This window comes from Coptis chinensis, chromosome 5 (genome assembly GCF_015680905.1).
Source record: "Coptis chinensis isolate HL-2020 chromosome 5, ASM1568090v1, whole genome shotgun sequence".
Classification (NCBI taxonomy): Eukaryota; Viridiplantae; Streptophyta; class Magnoliopsida; order Ranunculales; family Ranunculaceae; genus Coptis; species Coptis chinensis.
In genome coordinates, this window is record NC_141460.1 from 89189393 (window position 1) to 89208131 (window position 18739).

Consider the following 18739-nt stretch of genomic DNA (forward strand, 5'->3'; position numbering starts at 1 on the left):
CTCCAGAGCCGGCGGTTCAAAACTAACACATATCGGCGAAACCACATAACTTATAAAAACTGGTTGGAAACACTTTCGGCCGATAAATTAAGTAAATAATAGGCGGTGAAAATCATAGTTTATGAAATTTGTAAATTCTAAACAGACAAAAATTATCGTTTTTAGTAGTGGTGAGAGATAAACTCTACTCACTTGACGTAACAGCTCGATGAATCCTCCCAGCCCGAATCGTCGTGCTCCAACGCTCGAGCAAACAAGCTTTAATCTCTGCCTCCATTTTCATTATTTTATTTTTTCTCTGAACCCTATTTTCCAGAACAATGTGTTTATATACTTGGGTCCGAAACCCAAGCCCAACACAGACTCGGGCCCAAAAAATCAGGCCCACATGTCCCGAATCCAATCCGACGAATTTTTTAAAATAAATAATTAAATTAATTAATAAATAAAAAATCCGTATTTAAAAATACGGGCGTTACAGTATGTATCATCCTTACTTTGGCAGACCAAAACTTCCAGTAAGAATGGTGAGAACCAAGTGATAATGAGGCTTAATAGGATGATATATAGTATGTATAATCCAAAAATGGTATGCTACATAGTATGTATCATCCTTACTTTGGCACGTGGTTAAACACGTGAGGTCCCCGTTAGATGATGAGAGCCCAAAACTATAGTTTTAACCTCTCAATAACATTACATATAGACCATGTTTGTAATAAATAAGAGTTAGTACTGTTTACATGCTTTTGTGTATTTCAGGTATTGGAGTCAAATATGTGAAGAAATATGTCACTTTTGTAAGAGAAAAGAGCAAAGGTTGGTTGCTAAGAAGTTCTATGATTAAAGCCAAGTTTTAAAGAGAAAAAACCTTTTTAAATCTCAGTCAAAGCTGAAAAGTCAAAGTCAACGCGGGGAGAAATAGAGCATAAAAGTCAACAGAACTTCTACATGCCGTATCTTTGGACTTAGACCTTGGAATTGGGCCTACTATATGTCAAAACGACCAGCTCGGAAAGACCTTTCTAATGGTCAAGGCCTTGATACAATTAGAGTAGTTAAAGTGGACAAAATAGCTATTACAGTAATTTCCAGCAGAGAAACCCTTTTTGGACTTAAGTAATTAGGTTTTGGGCTTAATTTAATGGCCCAAAATATAGCTCCAAAGCCCATGCAAGAAATTGTAAACCTAGCTCTCTCCTATATAAAGAGGACTAAGGCACAACTCTAGATATAAGCCATTAGATAATAAATTAGTTTTTCTTCTTTAGTTTTAAACCATAGTTATTGTTTTATTAGCCTAGCCACCATTAATTCAAGTCAAGTTATCTTTAATAAAGTAGTTTTTCATTATGTCTTCTTCTACTTATTATTATGTTTATGATAGTCTCATGATTCATAGCTAAACCTCTATTAGAGGGGTTTGATTAAAGCCTTGATGAAGACTTAATGTGTTAGTATAGAATAGTTGTAGTAAGATATTCCACTCTAGAAGGTAGTTAATTCACCATGAGAATGGGTTTCAATTGCCTCACATGCTAATTATTAGTTGGTAGAGATGTCATGAATAATTAGAGATAAAAAGACCTAACCTTTATGTGGAAACATAAAGATTAGGGTTGCAACAAAATCTACACTAGCATATTAACAATTAATCAAGGTGGAATCAAATCCCCCTAATCTCTTCTTCTCATTCATATATTCTCATTAAATTGCCATAATATAATTTAGCATATCTTAATTAGTTATTTTCACCATACTAGTATAATTATATTAAACCATTGCTCTCATTGATATTGTAGAATTGTTTAAGTTAGATAAATTGTTACTTTTAAGCAACTAGGAGTGGAACGAATTCTGACTCTAGTTTTATTATAAGATAATCGAGTAGAAATTTGATAACAACTAGTGTTAATTCATGTTTTTACTTCTGCCGAGTTTAATTAGTTAAGTAAGAGTAAAAGCCTATTTTTACAATTATCAAATGGCGTCACTGCCATCTTAGTTGTGTTTAGATTAGTTTTCCTTCGTGTTTTCAATTCTACCAATATCCCATTTCACCCACCCACCCGATTGTTTGGTTCTAGTTGTGGTTGCTTTTTTTTTCAAAAAAAAAAAAAAAAAAAAAAAAAAAAAATAACCGAAGATAACCGAAAGCTGGCCATTGTTAAATTTGCTCTTATTACTCTATTTCTGAATGCGCCCGCCCTCTTGTTACTGATTTTTTTTTTTCCGAACAGTACCTTGAGCGAGCCCGCGCCCTTGTGTAATCTTTACTTGAGCGCGCCCGTGCCCCTTCTGAAGAAAGCCCGATTCACGTTCTCTCTTTGTGTTCAAGTTATTTTTACTATTTAGTGTTCCAAACTTCTTCAATACATTGATATCACGTATCAAAGATGCTATTCATACGCGTAGTAAGGAGGTATTCAGATACTCCTTCTTTCACTCCTCGTCTCTTCTGTTAGAGAATTTTTAGTTATAGTATATCAGGTTGTTGTTTGACTGTTGCTAGTGTGTTTTTTTTTTTTTTTTTTTTTTTTTTTTTCATATTGGCCTTAGCCTTGCATGAGATTAAGGTCCGGTAAGAGTAAACCATCTAACATTATCATCGTAAACGTCATCGCCTATCTAGAATATCATACATTACACCTGCATCAATGGCTTAAGAAACAGAGACACCCCTCTCTGATTTTTACAAGGGTTAGTTAGACTTACCCCCCATTAATAGTTGCAATTAGTGTTACCCCCCCATTTTCAAAAATATTAGTGATACCCCCCCAATTGCAAGATCCAAAGGCTATGAGATGATTTTTTTTTTCAGATGAAGAAATCTGACCGTTGGATCTTACAAATGGGGGGGTATCACTAATATTTTTGAAAATGGGGGTAAGTCTATCTAACCCTTTTTACAAAGCCCTAAACGATAGCCCTAAGTCATGCATCATTCTTGTAGACCCAGTGGGGGATTTTTGAATTCCCCCGAATATATTTAATTTGTTACCGGTTTTTCATGGGTTAGACCACGAGAAAAATTATCAGCATATGCGTAGGATAGAACAAGTTCTTACCACATTTCATCATCCTACCGTAGGTTCGGAACATATTAAACTAAGGGTGTTTTCTTTCACCCTAGCCGATAAGGCGACATCTTGGTTAACTACCCAAACGCCTAATTCTGTGGACTTATGGGCAGTGGCGGAGCCAGAAATGTAAGTGAGGGTGAGCCACCCATAAACCAAGCATTAAAAAAAAAACACACTAATTTTTTTTAACTAAAAATTCAAATCCGATCACAAAATAAGTATATTTAGAACATAAAAAAATCATATAAAATAATTGCAATAAATGTAATATAAAAAAAAATAAGAAAAGAAAAAATAATTCAATCTAAACAAATATATACTTATTCATAGTTGTCCTCGGCGCCCTTCTTTTTTGTCATCCTTTTTCATCTTTTGGAAGCGTTGCAAGATTAACTCGGTATCAATGCTATCAAAAACTTTTTTTTCAATGTATGTTATTAAACAATCATTCAACCATTCATCCGCCATCCGATTGCGCAGACGATTCTTTATGATATTCATAGCAGAAAATGCCCTCTCCACAGTAGCAGTAGCAACATGTAAAATCAGCGCCAACTTAATCAACAAATACACAAGTGGTTACACAATGTCTTTCTTTGTCTTAACCATTATTTTGGCTAGGCTGCTAATTCCGTTTACTTTACCAAACTTAGTATCGGAACGCACATCAATGATATAATTCTCAAGCTGATCCGCTAATTCCATCTGATCTATTTCTGAAAAATCATCGGGATAAAGTCGAACAAAATGGATCAACTTTTGCTTATCGAAAGTAGCAAACGACTCACAAGGATCAAGACATGCCATGCAAAGAAGTAATTATGTGTTTGCTTCATTAAACCGGTCGTTTAACTCTTGAAGTTGCAAATCAATACAGTGATAGAATAATCCAACACGATAGTAATGTAAATTGGTGCTTCCTTCCGCTCTTCGTCGAGACCTCCCTTGAGCCACATACCTCTCTTCCATATTTGGAACAACCACATCATGTTTTGCACATAGTGAAGAAACTTCAACCAGGAGACTATCCCACCCATCATCTCTTATCGTCTGTAAGCGTACCTTTGTTATTTTAACAAGAGCCATAGCATTGACAATGTCTTGGTCTTCACGTTGCAAAGCCTTTGACAAATCATTGCTAATTCCTAGTATCGCTTTCATCAAATGCAAATTTAAGATAAATTCAAAAGACTGCACTGAACTCAATAATCCGTAAGCCTCACCTCTTTGTTCCGAGCTTGAACCATCTTCCGCTATATTATCAAGCACATCAAGTACTGAACCATAACTGTTTATCATGCCAAGAAGTGTATAATAGTGTGAGCCCCATCGAGTGTCACCAGATCGTTTAAGATTAGTCTCTTGATTCAACCCTTTACCACTTGAAATTTCTCCGCTTTGTAAGGCTGCAACAACTCTAGCCTTCATTGCTTCGCGTAACATATCTCGTCGCTTACATGATGCTCCAACAGTATTTACCACATTAGAGAGAACACTAAAAAGGTTAGCAATTGACTCATGGTTCTTTGCAACCGATACAAGGGCTAACTAAAGCTGATGAGCGAAACAATGAACATAAAATGCAGACTCATTCTCTTTCATTATAAGTGTTTTTAGTCCATTCAAATCACCTTGCATATTCTTTGGCCCCATCATACCCTTGTCCACGCAGTCTAGATATGCTTAACCCATGCTTAGAGAACAACTCATCAATTGCCTTTTTAAGTGTTATTGCACTAGTTTCCTTAACATGCACAACTCCAAAAAATCTCTCAATCACGCAACCTTTCTTGTCGACATAACGCGAAAACAAGCGCCATTTGCTCTTTAATTGATATATCCGTGCTTTCATCAACTAAAATAGCAAACAATGAATTTCCATAATCCTTTAAAATAACATTTGTAGTTTCCACAGCAGCTGCATTCACAATCTCTTTTTGTATATCAGGCGAGGTCAATTTCCGATTTTTAGAAGCATTATCAAGAACGTTCTTAATGACTTCGTTATGATCTTTTAAAAATCGTATAAGTTCAAGAAAATTACCTTTACTGATCAACTCCTCTGATTCATCATGGCCACGGAAAGCTAAACCTTGTCTAAAAAGAAACCTAATACAATCAGTTATTGCAGTTAGATGTATTCATAATCCCTTCGAACTTGGTGAGATTGTCTCTCAAGAAATGTTTCGATATGCTGCTCTTGATTTAGCAATGCTCGTGCTGCCCTATAAGCAATATTATGAGCACTATTTGGTCCTCCAACATGCTCTTTTAATTTGGTTTTCCTTTCCCAATTAGTAAACCCCTTGTAAGAAAAAACATCTCCGCCTCCTTGTGCCCCCTGATCAGATTTAAAGAGATAACAATAGTGACAAAATGCGGCATCTTTGTGAGTACTATATTCCAACCAACTAAACTCTTCATACCACTCTTTCCGAAAGCGACGGTTCCTCTTGCCTATTGTCCTTGGAGGAAAAATATGATTAGGCTGGCAAGGACCCCTAAGCAAATATGTTCTTCTCACTGAATCACGATCATTAGGATGATAATCTGAAATCTTGTTCGTCAATCCAGGGTCTCCCGGAAGACTAGACAAGTCAAGTTCTTCACGATTTTCATGTTGAACCCGCTTTGACGTAGGTTGTTCAACACCACCCTCCTCAGTTTTTTAGTGACTTCGCTTTGAAGAGGATCCTACTTCAACACTAACAACATGATTTGTGTTACTAGTTGGTTGAGCGGGCAACGACTTTTCTTTGATAAAATACTTTAGCATAGCTATTTAAACAATTAAAATAAACCACCAATTAATTTAATTGAAATTGCACGAATTAAAATAAACCATCAATAATGTTCACAAAATAAAATAATAATCACAAACATATAAAAATCTAAATAATATAGTTTAGAAATAAGTACAAAAAGAAGACAAAAAATTAAATAATATAAGGGTTACCTAGTTACCTCCACAAAACCGGTAGGTGTAAAATTGTTTGTTTGGGTAGAAAAGTAGAATACTTAAATTTTAATATAGAGTAATAGAGAATGAAGGAGAAGAGAAGTAGAGTAGGTGAGGGGGTTTTTTTCTTTCTATTTTTTTTAATAGATACAAGATAGTTTCTGTTTGGGTTTATATATGGGTGGGTAAATACGAGATAAAAGAAACACAAGTACTATTGGGTTTTTTATTTGTTTTTTTTTGGTACGATTTGTTTTAACAGAGTCAAATTTGTATATCAAGTACATCAGGTGACGTCAGCACATTCTTTTTGGTTTCCTTTCTCGTGAACACACGCCCACTTTTCTTTTTCTTTTTTTGTCTCTTACCAAGTACGACATCAGCACACATTCTTTTTGGTTTTCTTTCTCACGAACACAGTCAACACACACCACTTTTCTTTTTTTATTTTTTTTACTTACCGCCTACTTTTAACAGCTTGATAACTATTTTTTTTTTTTTAGTCAAAGTGAGGGTACGCCAGGGTGTATGCTGGGCCCCCTGGCTCCGCCACTGCTTATGGGCCAAACTTGTTCAATTGTTCATGGAACAATTTTACCCACCATTGAAGATAGATGAAATACTTCAAAAGATTCATTTCTTCCACCAGAATCCTTATGAATCTTTTTCAGAGGCCTGGAATCATTTAACTGATATTCTCATTGAATGCCCACATCATAACCTTGTGAAAGACACGCTTGTTCGTGCCTTTTTCAAAGGGATTTTATATCATCATAAAGAAGTTCTTGATATAATGACTGGGGGTAGTTTCCTTAGTAAAGGAGCCTCAGAGGCTAATAGGTTTTTAGAAGATCAATCTAAGCGTAATAATAACTGGGGGGAGGGGGTAATGACATTCCTCGCTCCGCTAATTCTTCTTCCACAGCCAAGGCTGCCAGTATGTATGTTTGAGGTTAAAACTGATCCTGAGCTTAGAACTCTAATAGAATCTCTCACAAAAAAGGTAGAAGCCATTTCTGTATAACATAAGCCTACTCGTGTAATGAACGTCAACTCTATTCCATGTAATTTATGTTTGAGTCCTGAGCATCCAGACTCCTATTGTCCACTTGTCTATGAACAACTATCACAACCATCCACACTGCCGAACAATGTTTGCTCCATTAATAGCCAACCTAACACACCTTGAAGACAAAATCCCAACTTTGGTTGGCGAAATAATCAAAATGTTAGGCCAGCAAACAATTACAACCAAGCTCCACCAAGACAAGGACAAGGACAAGGTAATTATAATAATTATAATAATAATAATAGAGGTATCGTCCCGGTTAATAACAACTATCATAACCTACTCGTTAATAATCAACGTGAGATAGTTCCTGTCACACCACATGTGGCCATTACACCTTCACAACTGGATCATTTCGAAGCCTACATGCAAGCTGTAACGCCCGAATTTAAAATACGTAATTATTTATTAATTAATTAAATTATTTATTTAAAAATCGGCTGGATTGGATTTGGAATACGCGGGCCTGATTTTTGGGCCCGAGTTTGTTTTGGGCTTGGGTTTCAAACCCAAGTATATAATCACATTGTTATAGAGAATAGGGTTTTTAGAGAATAAAAAAATAATAAAAATGGAGGCAGAGATAGAAACTCGTCTGCTAGAGCGTGGAGCGCGACGACTCAGACTCGGAGGAATTTCGTCGAGCTATTCATTATTGTGAGTAGTTATTTTTACTATTTCACTAAATCTACAATTTTCCGTGTATCGGTGTATACGGACATTTTCTCTGTCTAAGGTTTATGTCTGTTATTACTATTCAATTTCCTGTTTTTATTGGGCGTTTTGTTGTATTTGGTAAAATCGGTTGGAGTGTTAAACTGTTGGAACTATGGAAGCTTTGTTCAAGCTTTGAATAGGTGTCAATGGCGTCGCCAAGCCACAGGGACAAATCGTCCTGAGGGATTTGCTTAAACTCTTTTTTTTATACTGTGATGTTAAAATTAATTGGTTGTTGATGTATGATGGACGTCGGGATTGAGGAGTGGGGCTGTTCTAGTTAGGTTGAAGCTCTGTAAAACAAAAAAAAAAGAAATCGTTAATGGCAGCTCAAAATTTTTATTGGGTTGATCGGTTTGTTGGTTGGAGGCAGATGGAATTGTGTACTGGTAAGGGTTGTTGGTGATGGGGTAGTGAAAGGGGTGTGTGTGGGCTGTTAATGGAGCTCTGAAGCTCCGGAGGTGCGTTAATGGCGCCGGTGGTTGGGCTGCTTTTGAGTATGATTGGAGTGTGGGGCTTTTACCTAGACTAGGGTATAGTGATTGTAGTGTGTGGGGCTGTTGAATGCGGGCGGCCAAAGCTCGGAGAAGAGTGTTAATGGAGGTCGATGGGTTTTAGATCTAGTTTTGAGGATGGGTTATCGAGTTAGTGAATGGAGTTTTTGCTTTTGTTAATGTGATAGGGTTTGTAACAAGGATTAAAACCGCGGGGTTGTATTGGATGGTCGAGTGGAGGTCGACGGTGGTCGATCCGGTGGTGGCAGTTGGAGAAGATGACGACTTGGGCCTGGGCTTGGGCCAAAGCCAAAGCCTTTGGTTGTTTTGTTTGGGCCCGGTTTGTTTTAGTTGTTTGGGTCAACCTTTTATTTGTTTGGATGGGTCGGATTCTATTTTAGTTGGTTTGGTCCATTTTCTTGTCTTTGGGCCAGAACTTAGATTGTTTTGTTGGGCGGTTTCAGTTTAATTTTCGGGCCGAACTCAGTTGTGTTTTGGGCCAGTTCAGTCTAAAGTTTTTGGGCCAGTTTCTAATATTGTTTGGGGCCAGCCCATAGGACTTAATAGAGATCCAAATGTGTCTTTCAATGTTTAGACGTCCGGGTTTTAAGGTTTGGGCTTGGCCAGTTGGGTCCGAACCATTACCTTAGCCATGACCTGAACTTTGACCTTAGCCATGAACCATGGCTATGACCTTGAACCTGTCGAACATGGAAACGACAGTTTGACTTTGACCATAACGTGTTGACTTTGACTTTGACTTTGACCATTGACTTTGACTTTTTTTTCCAGTTTTACATATATTTAAGACTATGGATAAATATAGTAATAAAATATTATGGATAAATATAGTAATTTTTGTCATTATCTAAATAATATTTGACGTGAGTTTGTCATATATATATATATATATATATATATATATATATATATATATATATATATATATATATATATATATATATATATATTGGGCTTTGATTGTGGACTGTGGACTGTTTAATTGTGCTACATTTTATGTTGTAAATTGTATGGACAAATCAAATGCTAAAATGCTGTGGAAGCTTGTATAAATTTGGTGGTCATTATCTAATTAAGATTTGACGTTGATATTGTGATATTATATAATATGTTGGGATATATATATTAAATGCAATAGTTTTGGAGAAATAAATGTATAAACACTCCATTATTTTATATGTGAGATGCTACTATGAGATAGTATAGTATGTGTGGATATTTTCCCACGGGATTATGGTTTAGTGCAATAATATATTGGCATGTGAAAAAAAATGAAAGTGGTTATGAGATATCATTGAGATATTTCTAAATATTGTGGCTTAGTGCAATAATGTATTTGACATGCACGTGATATAGTGAAATGTTTATGAGTCATAAATGTATGACACCTAAATAAATTACGTAACGAAAATCCTAGAACCCTCGACTACCACAACTCATGTGATTGGCCCTTTCCGGCGTTTCAATGAATCTGAATGGCCTTCGGGCGTAAGTAATGTGATTGGCCCTTCTGGCGTTTTAGTGAATCTGAATGGCCTACGGGCGTAAGTAATGTGATTGGCCTTTCTGGCGTTTCAGTGAATCTGAATGGCCTTCAGGCGTAAGTGATGTGATTGGCCCTTCCGGCGTTTGATAAATATGAATGGCCGCTTCTCAAGCGTGAGCGAATAGTGGCTTGATTATTCCGTTCGCAAAATAGAGCGAGGCGACGCGATATTTTATAATCAATAGTGGCGATTACTTACATAATGGCTTTTCGTGTGAGGGTTACCTGGTGTCGCGACATCCCGGCCGGGTAGTTACGCATCGGTGGTGGTACATTATGTAAGGGGAGGCATGTGGATGTACATGTTTGGCGTTGGGTAGCGATTGTGGTAGCCAGGGAAACTAGGTAAGACATAGATACGACGTGATTTTAGGGACACGCAAAGAAAGCCTTAATTAATATAATTATGGTAATATGTTTGGTTGGTTATTTGTTTAGTTAGAACCTAAGGCGCCTCGATGGAGGAACTACATGCCTTATTTATGATGCATATAGTTTGTTGTGTGGTTAGTGAGAAGTTAAGGCGCCTCAGTGGAGGAACTACCTGCCTTAATTATTGTACTTAAGGATGTTGTATTAGTCGTTGAAAGTTAAGGCGCCTCGATGGAGGAACTAACTGCCATATGGATTGTGTATATATATATGTATAATTATATGTTGTATTTTAGAGCTACTCACACCAAAGATTTTTATAATGTTGACCCGATTGCATGTTTGCTTATCGGGTGTGTTCATTAAATGAACATAGTTGATAAGTATTGACATGTTTAGTGTTGAAGAAGATTGGTTGCTGCTTGTGGTTTGCGTTAACGTCGCATTTCAAGATAGGCCTTGTTTTCCTTTGAGGTGATATAGATTTTCAGTTGAGATAAGGTTATTTGCATTTTCATTTGTAAATTTTTGTAATGGAGATGACTTTTGTTTAAGTTGAAATTTTTATTGGTTTTTAATTATCCGCATTATTTAAACTGTTTATGGGTTTTTGGGAGTTGAGAGTGCGTCATACCTCGGAGATCGAAGAGTCGGGAACAAATAATGTTTTTTCCGAATTCTGTCAAAATTCGGGGTGTGACACAAGCTAACCAACAGATTTTACAATCCATACAACAGTTAACCCAAGAGAAAGCCCAACTGAAAGGTGTGTTTCCAGGTCAAGCTATACCAAATCCTAAAACACCAAACACAGCCTTTGAAGTAACCGGTAATACTAGTAATGATAATTTTAACGTAGGTGAGTTAAATGCCATCACCACTCTCCGTTCTGGCAGAGTGGTTGAAAACGCCGTAACTATGCCCATTAATACACCACCAATGGTCGTTGAAAATGAAAAATTACTAGATACCGATATAGAAACTGAAGATCTGACTCCTGTAGAGATACTAGTTAAACCACAACCCAAGAGGAGAGCGGTCAATCTTAAAACTCCTATTGATCCATATGCTAAATATAGAGAGAAACCATCATTTCCCTAGAGACTAGCCATGTTAAACAAGGATACAAATTTTGATGAGATTAGGAAAGTTTTTGAAAATCTAACGATAAACCTACCTTTTCTTGAAGCTATTAAACAAATACCACAACATACTAAGTTTCTAAAAGAGTTGTGCACTACTAGGTGGAAAACAAACATTATAAAATACGCCTTTTTAATTGAACAATTTCCCACTCTATCTGAACATAATGGAATCGTTAAGTTCAAGAACCCTGGTCGTTCTACTGTACAATGCATTTTAGGGGATACCCATACGTCAACTGTGATAAGCACCCAAAACTGTAATATTAAACCCGAGAGACATAGCATTTTGGTCGATTATGTGTTTAATAATCACGTAATAATTATATTTTCGTACTTTTGCAGGTTTCCGTATTTAAAATGAATATAATGATAAAACATGCATCAAAGTACGGGAATACTGGAATATTTGAAGTTTCCCATTCAACCTCAGTGAAGCCCAACAAAGCCTGACTAGAGCCGAAGTTTCTAAAATAACAAAACCAGTGCAGAACGGATCCACATATAAAGAAGCAACAAACTTCCGAAGCTCACATCTGATAAATCTGGATGCCGACGTTGGCTAGTGAAACTGCCATAGCGACCTGGGCGACGAACTCTACGCAAAGACAGAAAGTCATAAAAATGCCAAAATCGGCGCCGCCACTGGACACTCTAAGATGACCCACTTTGCGGGCCCAAAAGGCATGACGAGTCAGCATATGCAGGTGGCAAGTGATGATCACAATTTAGTGCCACCTTGCAATGGAGAAGACACGTACCAATTCAAAGCAGGTGGTTTGAATTGAAATTGGCTAAAAAACAAAACCTTAATAAGCAAAAAGACAAAACTTAACGTAATAACTAACCCTTTAAATTTTGTCGTAACCAATAAACGTATAATTAAAAGTTTTTGTCAAATGGCGCCGCTGTCGGGGAAGGACTCTAGACTTAACGTAATAACCGGAACACATCACGTAAAACCCCCTCCCCTACCTCTTCATTTTTTAATTTCCATTTCTTTTACGATAATAACGTGTTAAATAACTGTTTGCCCTAACTTTTTCTACTAACAAATATCTGTGAACCAAATCTTGTTTATTTTTATTAGCATAGTTTAAGTATTCCGTAGGAACTTGAAGTACTGAACTGACAAAAGAGTCTCGGACGAGACTAAATTAGTAGCGCGAGAGACTAACCTGGAGTATCAACACTCCGGTTTTCAGTACATGCCACTTTCCTTTTCAATTACTCTTTTGGACTCTCTTATCCGGTTTTATCCAAGAAGTTCATGAGCTCGGGGAGTTAGTTCGATTGTTAATGCGAGGAATCGCGGGGCCGCCAGGTTTCAAATTCTTAAACTCCTCAAACTTTGTCGAGGATATTATTTGGTTGTTACTATAACCTGTTTTACCTTGCATGTTTGTGTGTTGGCATAATAACTCTTTGCATATAAATGTGATTCGTCATTATATCTTCAATGTTAACACGATTAATATGATTCAATATATTTGGATGTATGTGTAGTTTCAAACCACCGCTTAGAATATTTTTGTATGTGTATGTTACATCAATTCACGACGCAGCGGTATTCATTTGTATGAGTTAAGTTCTCGACATTCCCTAGCTCACATTTAAGTTGCACGACATCGGTAGCTATAGATTATTGCATGCGTAGGACACATTTCTATTCACATAGATTTGCATATGTAGACTTCCTGTAAAACTAGCATCTGTTAATTGTATGTTTATTTTTTATTTTGACATCTAACGTTTTTAAGTGCATGTTTCGTAATCACGTCTCCATAATACATTAATTACGTAAAAAAAAAAAAATCTTAATAATTAAAATTTAATCTTAATCATCTTAATAACACCCCGCAAAATACACCATCATAAATCATCATCCTATTCTATCAGTGCCTAAGAAACTTGAAAAAATTGAGGTTGCTTAATTAAGGAACGTGCTAGCATGAACAACCTCCCTCAATTCTCTCAGGTGACCTGGCCGCTGGAATATTCACACGTTATCCTAGCTTACCTGCTCAAGTTAGCAACAACTTAGGAAGACGTGCTTCACCTCCCTCTTTCCTTAATTCTAAAACCTCCAGTCATAATTCGTTCCTTATGAGCCTTAAATTAAAATTTATATTTGTATGAGACTACGGTCTAGTAAACATAAGGAATTAGAACTTACATATCGTCATCGAAAATACAAAAAACAACTGCTTATGCTATCTCCTAGACATAGTTCCTCCTCGTGAAATCAACCTTTGTCAAACATCTCATTTGCCATCATCTCCCTTAATTATGGCCCGGGAAAATACCACAGTCGAGAAACCCCTTTCGGATTTCTATACTGCCTTACAAGAAGGACCTGCCTCCTTCATTAAACTCGATGCTATTGTAGGTGATTTTCAAATTTCGCCAAACATTTTCGGTTTGTTACCTGTTTACCATGGTCTAGACCATGAAAAACCATACAATCACCTTCGTCCGGATGCAACAAGTACTCACCACTTTCCGCCATCCGATCATTTACCAACGAACAAGTCTTGCTTAGGTTGTTTCCCTTTCACCTTAGCTAATAAAGCTTCAGTTTGGCTCCAAAGTGAAGTGCCGTAATCCATTGACACATGGGCCAAACTTCGTACAAGCATTCATGATAAAGTTCTATACTCGAAGAAAAACTACGAAATGCTTCAAAAGATTCAATTTTTTCGCCCGGACACCCGTGAATCCTTTCCGGAAGCATGGAGCGATTCTTCGATCTGCTTTTGAATGTCCCCATAATCAACTCAACACCGCACAGATTAGTCCGTTCATTCTTTAATGGTCTCTCGACCATCAAAAGGAAACCTTAGATATCATGAACGGCGGTTGTTTCATGGAAAAGGGCGCTACTGAAGCATACACTTTTCTTGAGAAACAGGCTTCACGAAGCACCCATTGGGGAAACACTGATTCTTCCAGATCTTCTAAAGACACTTCTACCAAAGTTACGTCTATGTTCGAGGTCAAACCCGATCCGGAATTAAAAACTTTAATTGAGTCCCTAAACAAAAAGGTCGATGTTCTTTCGGTACAAGTAAATGATCAAAAACCCAAACAGGTCATGGCTGCCAACGCTTCCCCATGTCCTATTTGCTTAAGTCTTGAGCATGCCGATTCTTATTATCCTTTGGAATACGAGTGCCCTCCCCAACCTTCTGAAGAGGCTTGTGCTTTCAACATCCCTAATGCACCTTGGCGACAACATCCGAATTTAGCTTGGACACCCCCTGCCCAACAACAACCTCCTTCGGGTGTCAACAACGTTCCTCTACAACCACCCGCGAACTACAATTCCTATCATCAAGGAAATCCTCCACAATTCCAGCAAGGGCAAAGTAATTTTCCCAACAATGCAATTATAGGGTACTAAAACAACCGCAACCTTGTTCCCGCTAATCAAGGATATGACTACCAAAATCAACCCGTAAATAATAACCGTGAACTAGTTCTGGCGCTTTCAACCGGTACAATCCACGGTAGATAAAACGGTTGAAACTTTTCGACATACATGAATCAACGAGAATCAAATCCTAGCTTCTATCCATCCAATCTCTCTTCACCATTAGCTCGGGGATAAAAGTCAAAAGGGCGTGTTCCATGGCTAAGCAGTTCCAAACCCTAAGCCTACAAACACTGCCTTTGAACTTAACAATGCACCAGGATCTAGTAATCCAAGCCAGGGTGAGGTAAATACCATTACCACTCTTCGTTCTGGCCGAACCATTGACAATAAAATACGTATGCCAGACGAGGAATCGGCGGAAACCAAGGCTGCCGTCCTCCCAACTCCTACCTTGCAACCTATAACGGATGAAGTTGTGCCTTCCAATTCTACACCCACGTTCCTAGGGAAAGACGCCACTGATCCTTATGCGTGATTCCACCCAAAAGCTCCATTCCCTGCCCGTTTGGTAAAGAACAAACGTGGATCGAACATTTCGATGAGATCCATGAAACCTTCAAAAATTTGACCATAAACTTACCTTTCCTATATGCGCTTAAGCATTTACCTAAGCATGCCAAGTTTTTGAAGGACATGTGCACTACCAAACGACGTACGAATGTTCCTCAACAAGCGTTCCTCATCGAAAGCGTTTCCCTCGATTACCACTACCAATGGTGTGGTAAAGTATAGGACCAATGTCGACCAACCGTACCATGCGTTGCCATGACAAGTATACCGCTACCGCACTTTTAGACCTAGGTGCCAGTGTTAACCTACTTCCCTACTACTTATTTAAGCAGTTAGGTCTTCATGAATTAAAACCTACCAATATGACTCTGCAACTCGCGGATCGCTCCATTAAGTACCCAAAGGGCATAGTAGAGAACGTCATAGTCAAGGTCCAAGATTTTTACTACCCAGTTGATTTTTTCATTCTAGATACTGAAGTGGCTTGTGACTCCATTCCTATCATCTTGGGACATCCTTTTCTTGCAACTGCTAACGCTCTCAGAAATTGTCGGGACGGTTCAATGACATTGTCTTTCGGGAACCTTTTTGTAGAACTCAACGTGTTCAAATTAATGAAACAATTTTCCAATCCTATAATGGAGGGCAAGATTAGCTTGGTTGATAGTCTGGAACATGATTATTTCACAAACTCTTTTCCCCCAGACAAGATACACCAATTTCTTTCTTTTGATAATCCTGAGTTTGACGATGACTCGTACATAAAGGATGTCCACGCATTATTAGAGTCGGTACCACTATTTGATCCTACTGCTGCGTTGCAAACTGATTCAGAAGAACCAGATTCGCTCTTTTCTATTGAAGAGATGATCCCTCATGAATCCTTGATCCCCAATCCTCAAACTCCGGATTTAAAACCTCTACCCTCTGATTTGAAGTACGTGCATCTCGATCTCGATGGTAGTCACCCTATAATAATTTCTGCTCACTTGACTACCGATGAAGAGGCACGTTTGATTCATGTCATTCATGAACACCGCTTTGCTATCGGATGGTCCTTAGATGATATCAAGGGAATAGAACCTAGCATATGCACGCATCACATACATCTCGATGATGGCACAAAGACATCACGAGAACCACAACGCCGCCTTAATCCCGCCATGAAGGAAGTGGTGAGAGATGAAGTTTTACATTTACTTGATGCGGGTATCATATACCCTATCTCTGATAGTGATTGGGTTAGTCATGTCCACGTTGTTCCCAAAAAGTCTGGCATTCAAGTTGTACAAAATGAAAATGGTGAGTGCATCTCCACTCGCATTCCATTAAAATGGAGAATTTGCATTGACTATCGCAAACTTAATGCCATAACACGTAAAGATCACTTCCCTCTCCCATTCATTGACCAGATGCTAGAACGTTTAGTCGGTCATGCTTACTAATATTTTCTTGATTGCTATTCCGAATACTTCCAAACTGTCATCGATCCCGCCGATCAAGAAAAGACAACTTTCACGTGTCCTTTTGGAACCTTTGCATACAGACGAATGCCTTTTGGTCTTTGTAATGCCCCAGGCACCTTCTAACGCTGCATGCTTCACATTTTCAGTGATATGGTGGAACGTTATACGGAAGTCTTCATGGACGATTTTTCCATCTACGGAAATTCCTTTAACGACTACCTATCCAACCTTTCTAAAGTATTAATGCGTTGCGAAGAGAAAAATCTGGTACTCAACTGGGAGAAGTGTCATTTCATGGTTACCAAAGGACTTGTTCTAGGTCATATTATTTCGAAAGACGGGATAGAGGTTGATAAAGCTAAAATTGTAAAATTGCTTCCCTACCTTTCCCACGAACAGTTCGTGATATCCGTGCCTTTTTAGGCCACGCTGGGTTTTACAGGAGATTCATTCAGGATTTTTCTAAAGTTGCTCGACCTTTAACCAATCTCCTACTTAAGGATGCAGTATTCGACTTCAATTTCAATTGCAAACAAGCTTTTGATACTCTAAAAACCGCTCTGACTACCGCTCCTATCATTCAACCCCCTGATTGGTCTCAACCATTCGAACTAATGTGTGATGCTAGCGACTTTGCTATTGGTGCTGTACTAGGCCAACGACGTGATGACAAACCCATTGTCATTTACTACGCTAGTAAAACTCTTAATGACGCTCAACGTAATTACACAACTGAGAAAGAGTTCCTAGCTGTTGTTTATGCCTTGGATAAGTTTCGCCCTTACCTAGTTGAAATATCCACCATCGATATATCTTGATGCCGCCGCGCCGGGTACTTACTGCATAAAAGGGGCCGAAACAACGATTGTTCCGCTGGATCCTTCTCTTGCAAGAATTCACCCTGGAAATCAAAGACAAGAAAGAAACTGAAAATGTCATGGCCGACCATTTATCAAGGATGGTTGGTGACATTGATAGTGATTTTGAAGCCATCTGTGATTCCTTCCCAGACGAATATTTGTACTATATTTTCTCATCTCCATGGTATCGCGGATATCGTTAACTACCTAGTTACTGAGGAAGTTCCTTCCTCTTGGTCACATCCTGATCATAAAAAGTTCTTATCCACTGTAAAATAATATTTTTGGGATGACCCCTACCTCTTTAAGTATTGTTCCGACCAACTCATTCGTCGTTGCATTCCCGACTAGGAGCACACCGACGTATTATCCTTTTGCCATGAACAATATTGCGGAGGTCATTTCAGTGGAAAGAAAAACTCGCGCCAAGGTGTTACAATGTGGTTTTTTGGCCTACCCTTTTTTCGCGATGCACCACGAACATTGCATAGCTTGCATTCGTTGTCAGCACCTAGGTCGAATTACCAAATGAAATATGATGCCCCTAAATCCTATCTTGATTGTGGAAATTTTTGATGTTTGGGGCATTGATTTTATGTGACCTTTCCCTATTTCTCAAGATTTTCTATACATTTTAGTCGCTGTAGACTATGTGTCCAAATGGATTGAGGCACTCACATGTCGCTCAAATGACCATAAGACTGTCGTGAAATTTGTTAAAGAAAATATTTTCTCTCGTTTTGGTGTCCCCAAAGCTATCATCAGTGATGGGGGTACACATTTTTGTAATAATTTTTTTGGGTTTTTAATGAAGAAATATAGAGTTACTCACAAGATTGCTACTACATATCACCCACAAACGAGTGGCCAAGTGGAAGTCTCCAACAGAGAGATAAAGTCTATTATAGAGAAAACTGTCAACCCATCAAGAAAGGACTGGTCTCTCCGCTTATCGGATGCCTTGTGGGCATACCAAACAGCATTTAAGACACCTATAGGGATGTCTCCTTATCGTATTATTTTTGGAAAACCTTGTCATCTGCCAGTTGAACTTGAGCATCGTG

At 38.1% G+C, this 18739-nt stretch overlaps 1 pseudogene; it reads right to left on the reverse strand.

Annotated features, from left to right (window-relative positions):
• Positions 1 to 3219: 3219 nt before the first annotated feature.
• The window catches only part of LOC147499865 (uncharacterized), a 42435-nt pseudogene continuing 26915 nt past the window's right edge, over positions 3220 to 18739 (reverse strand).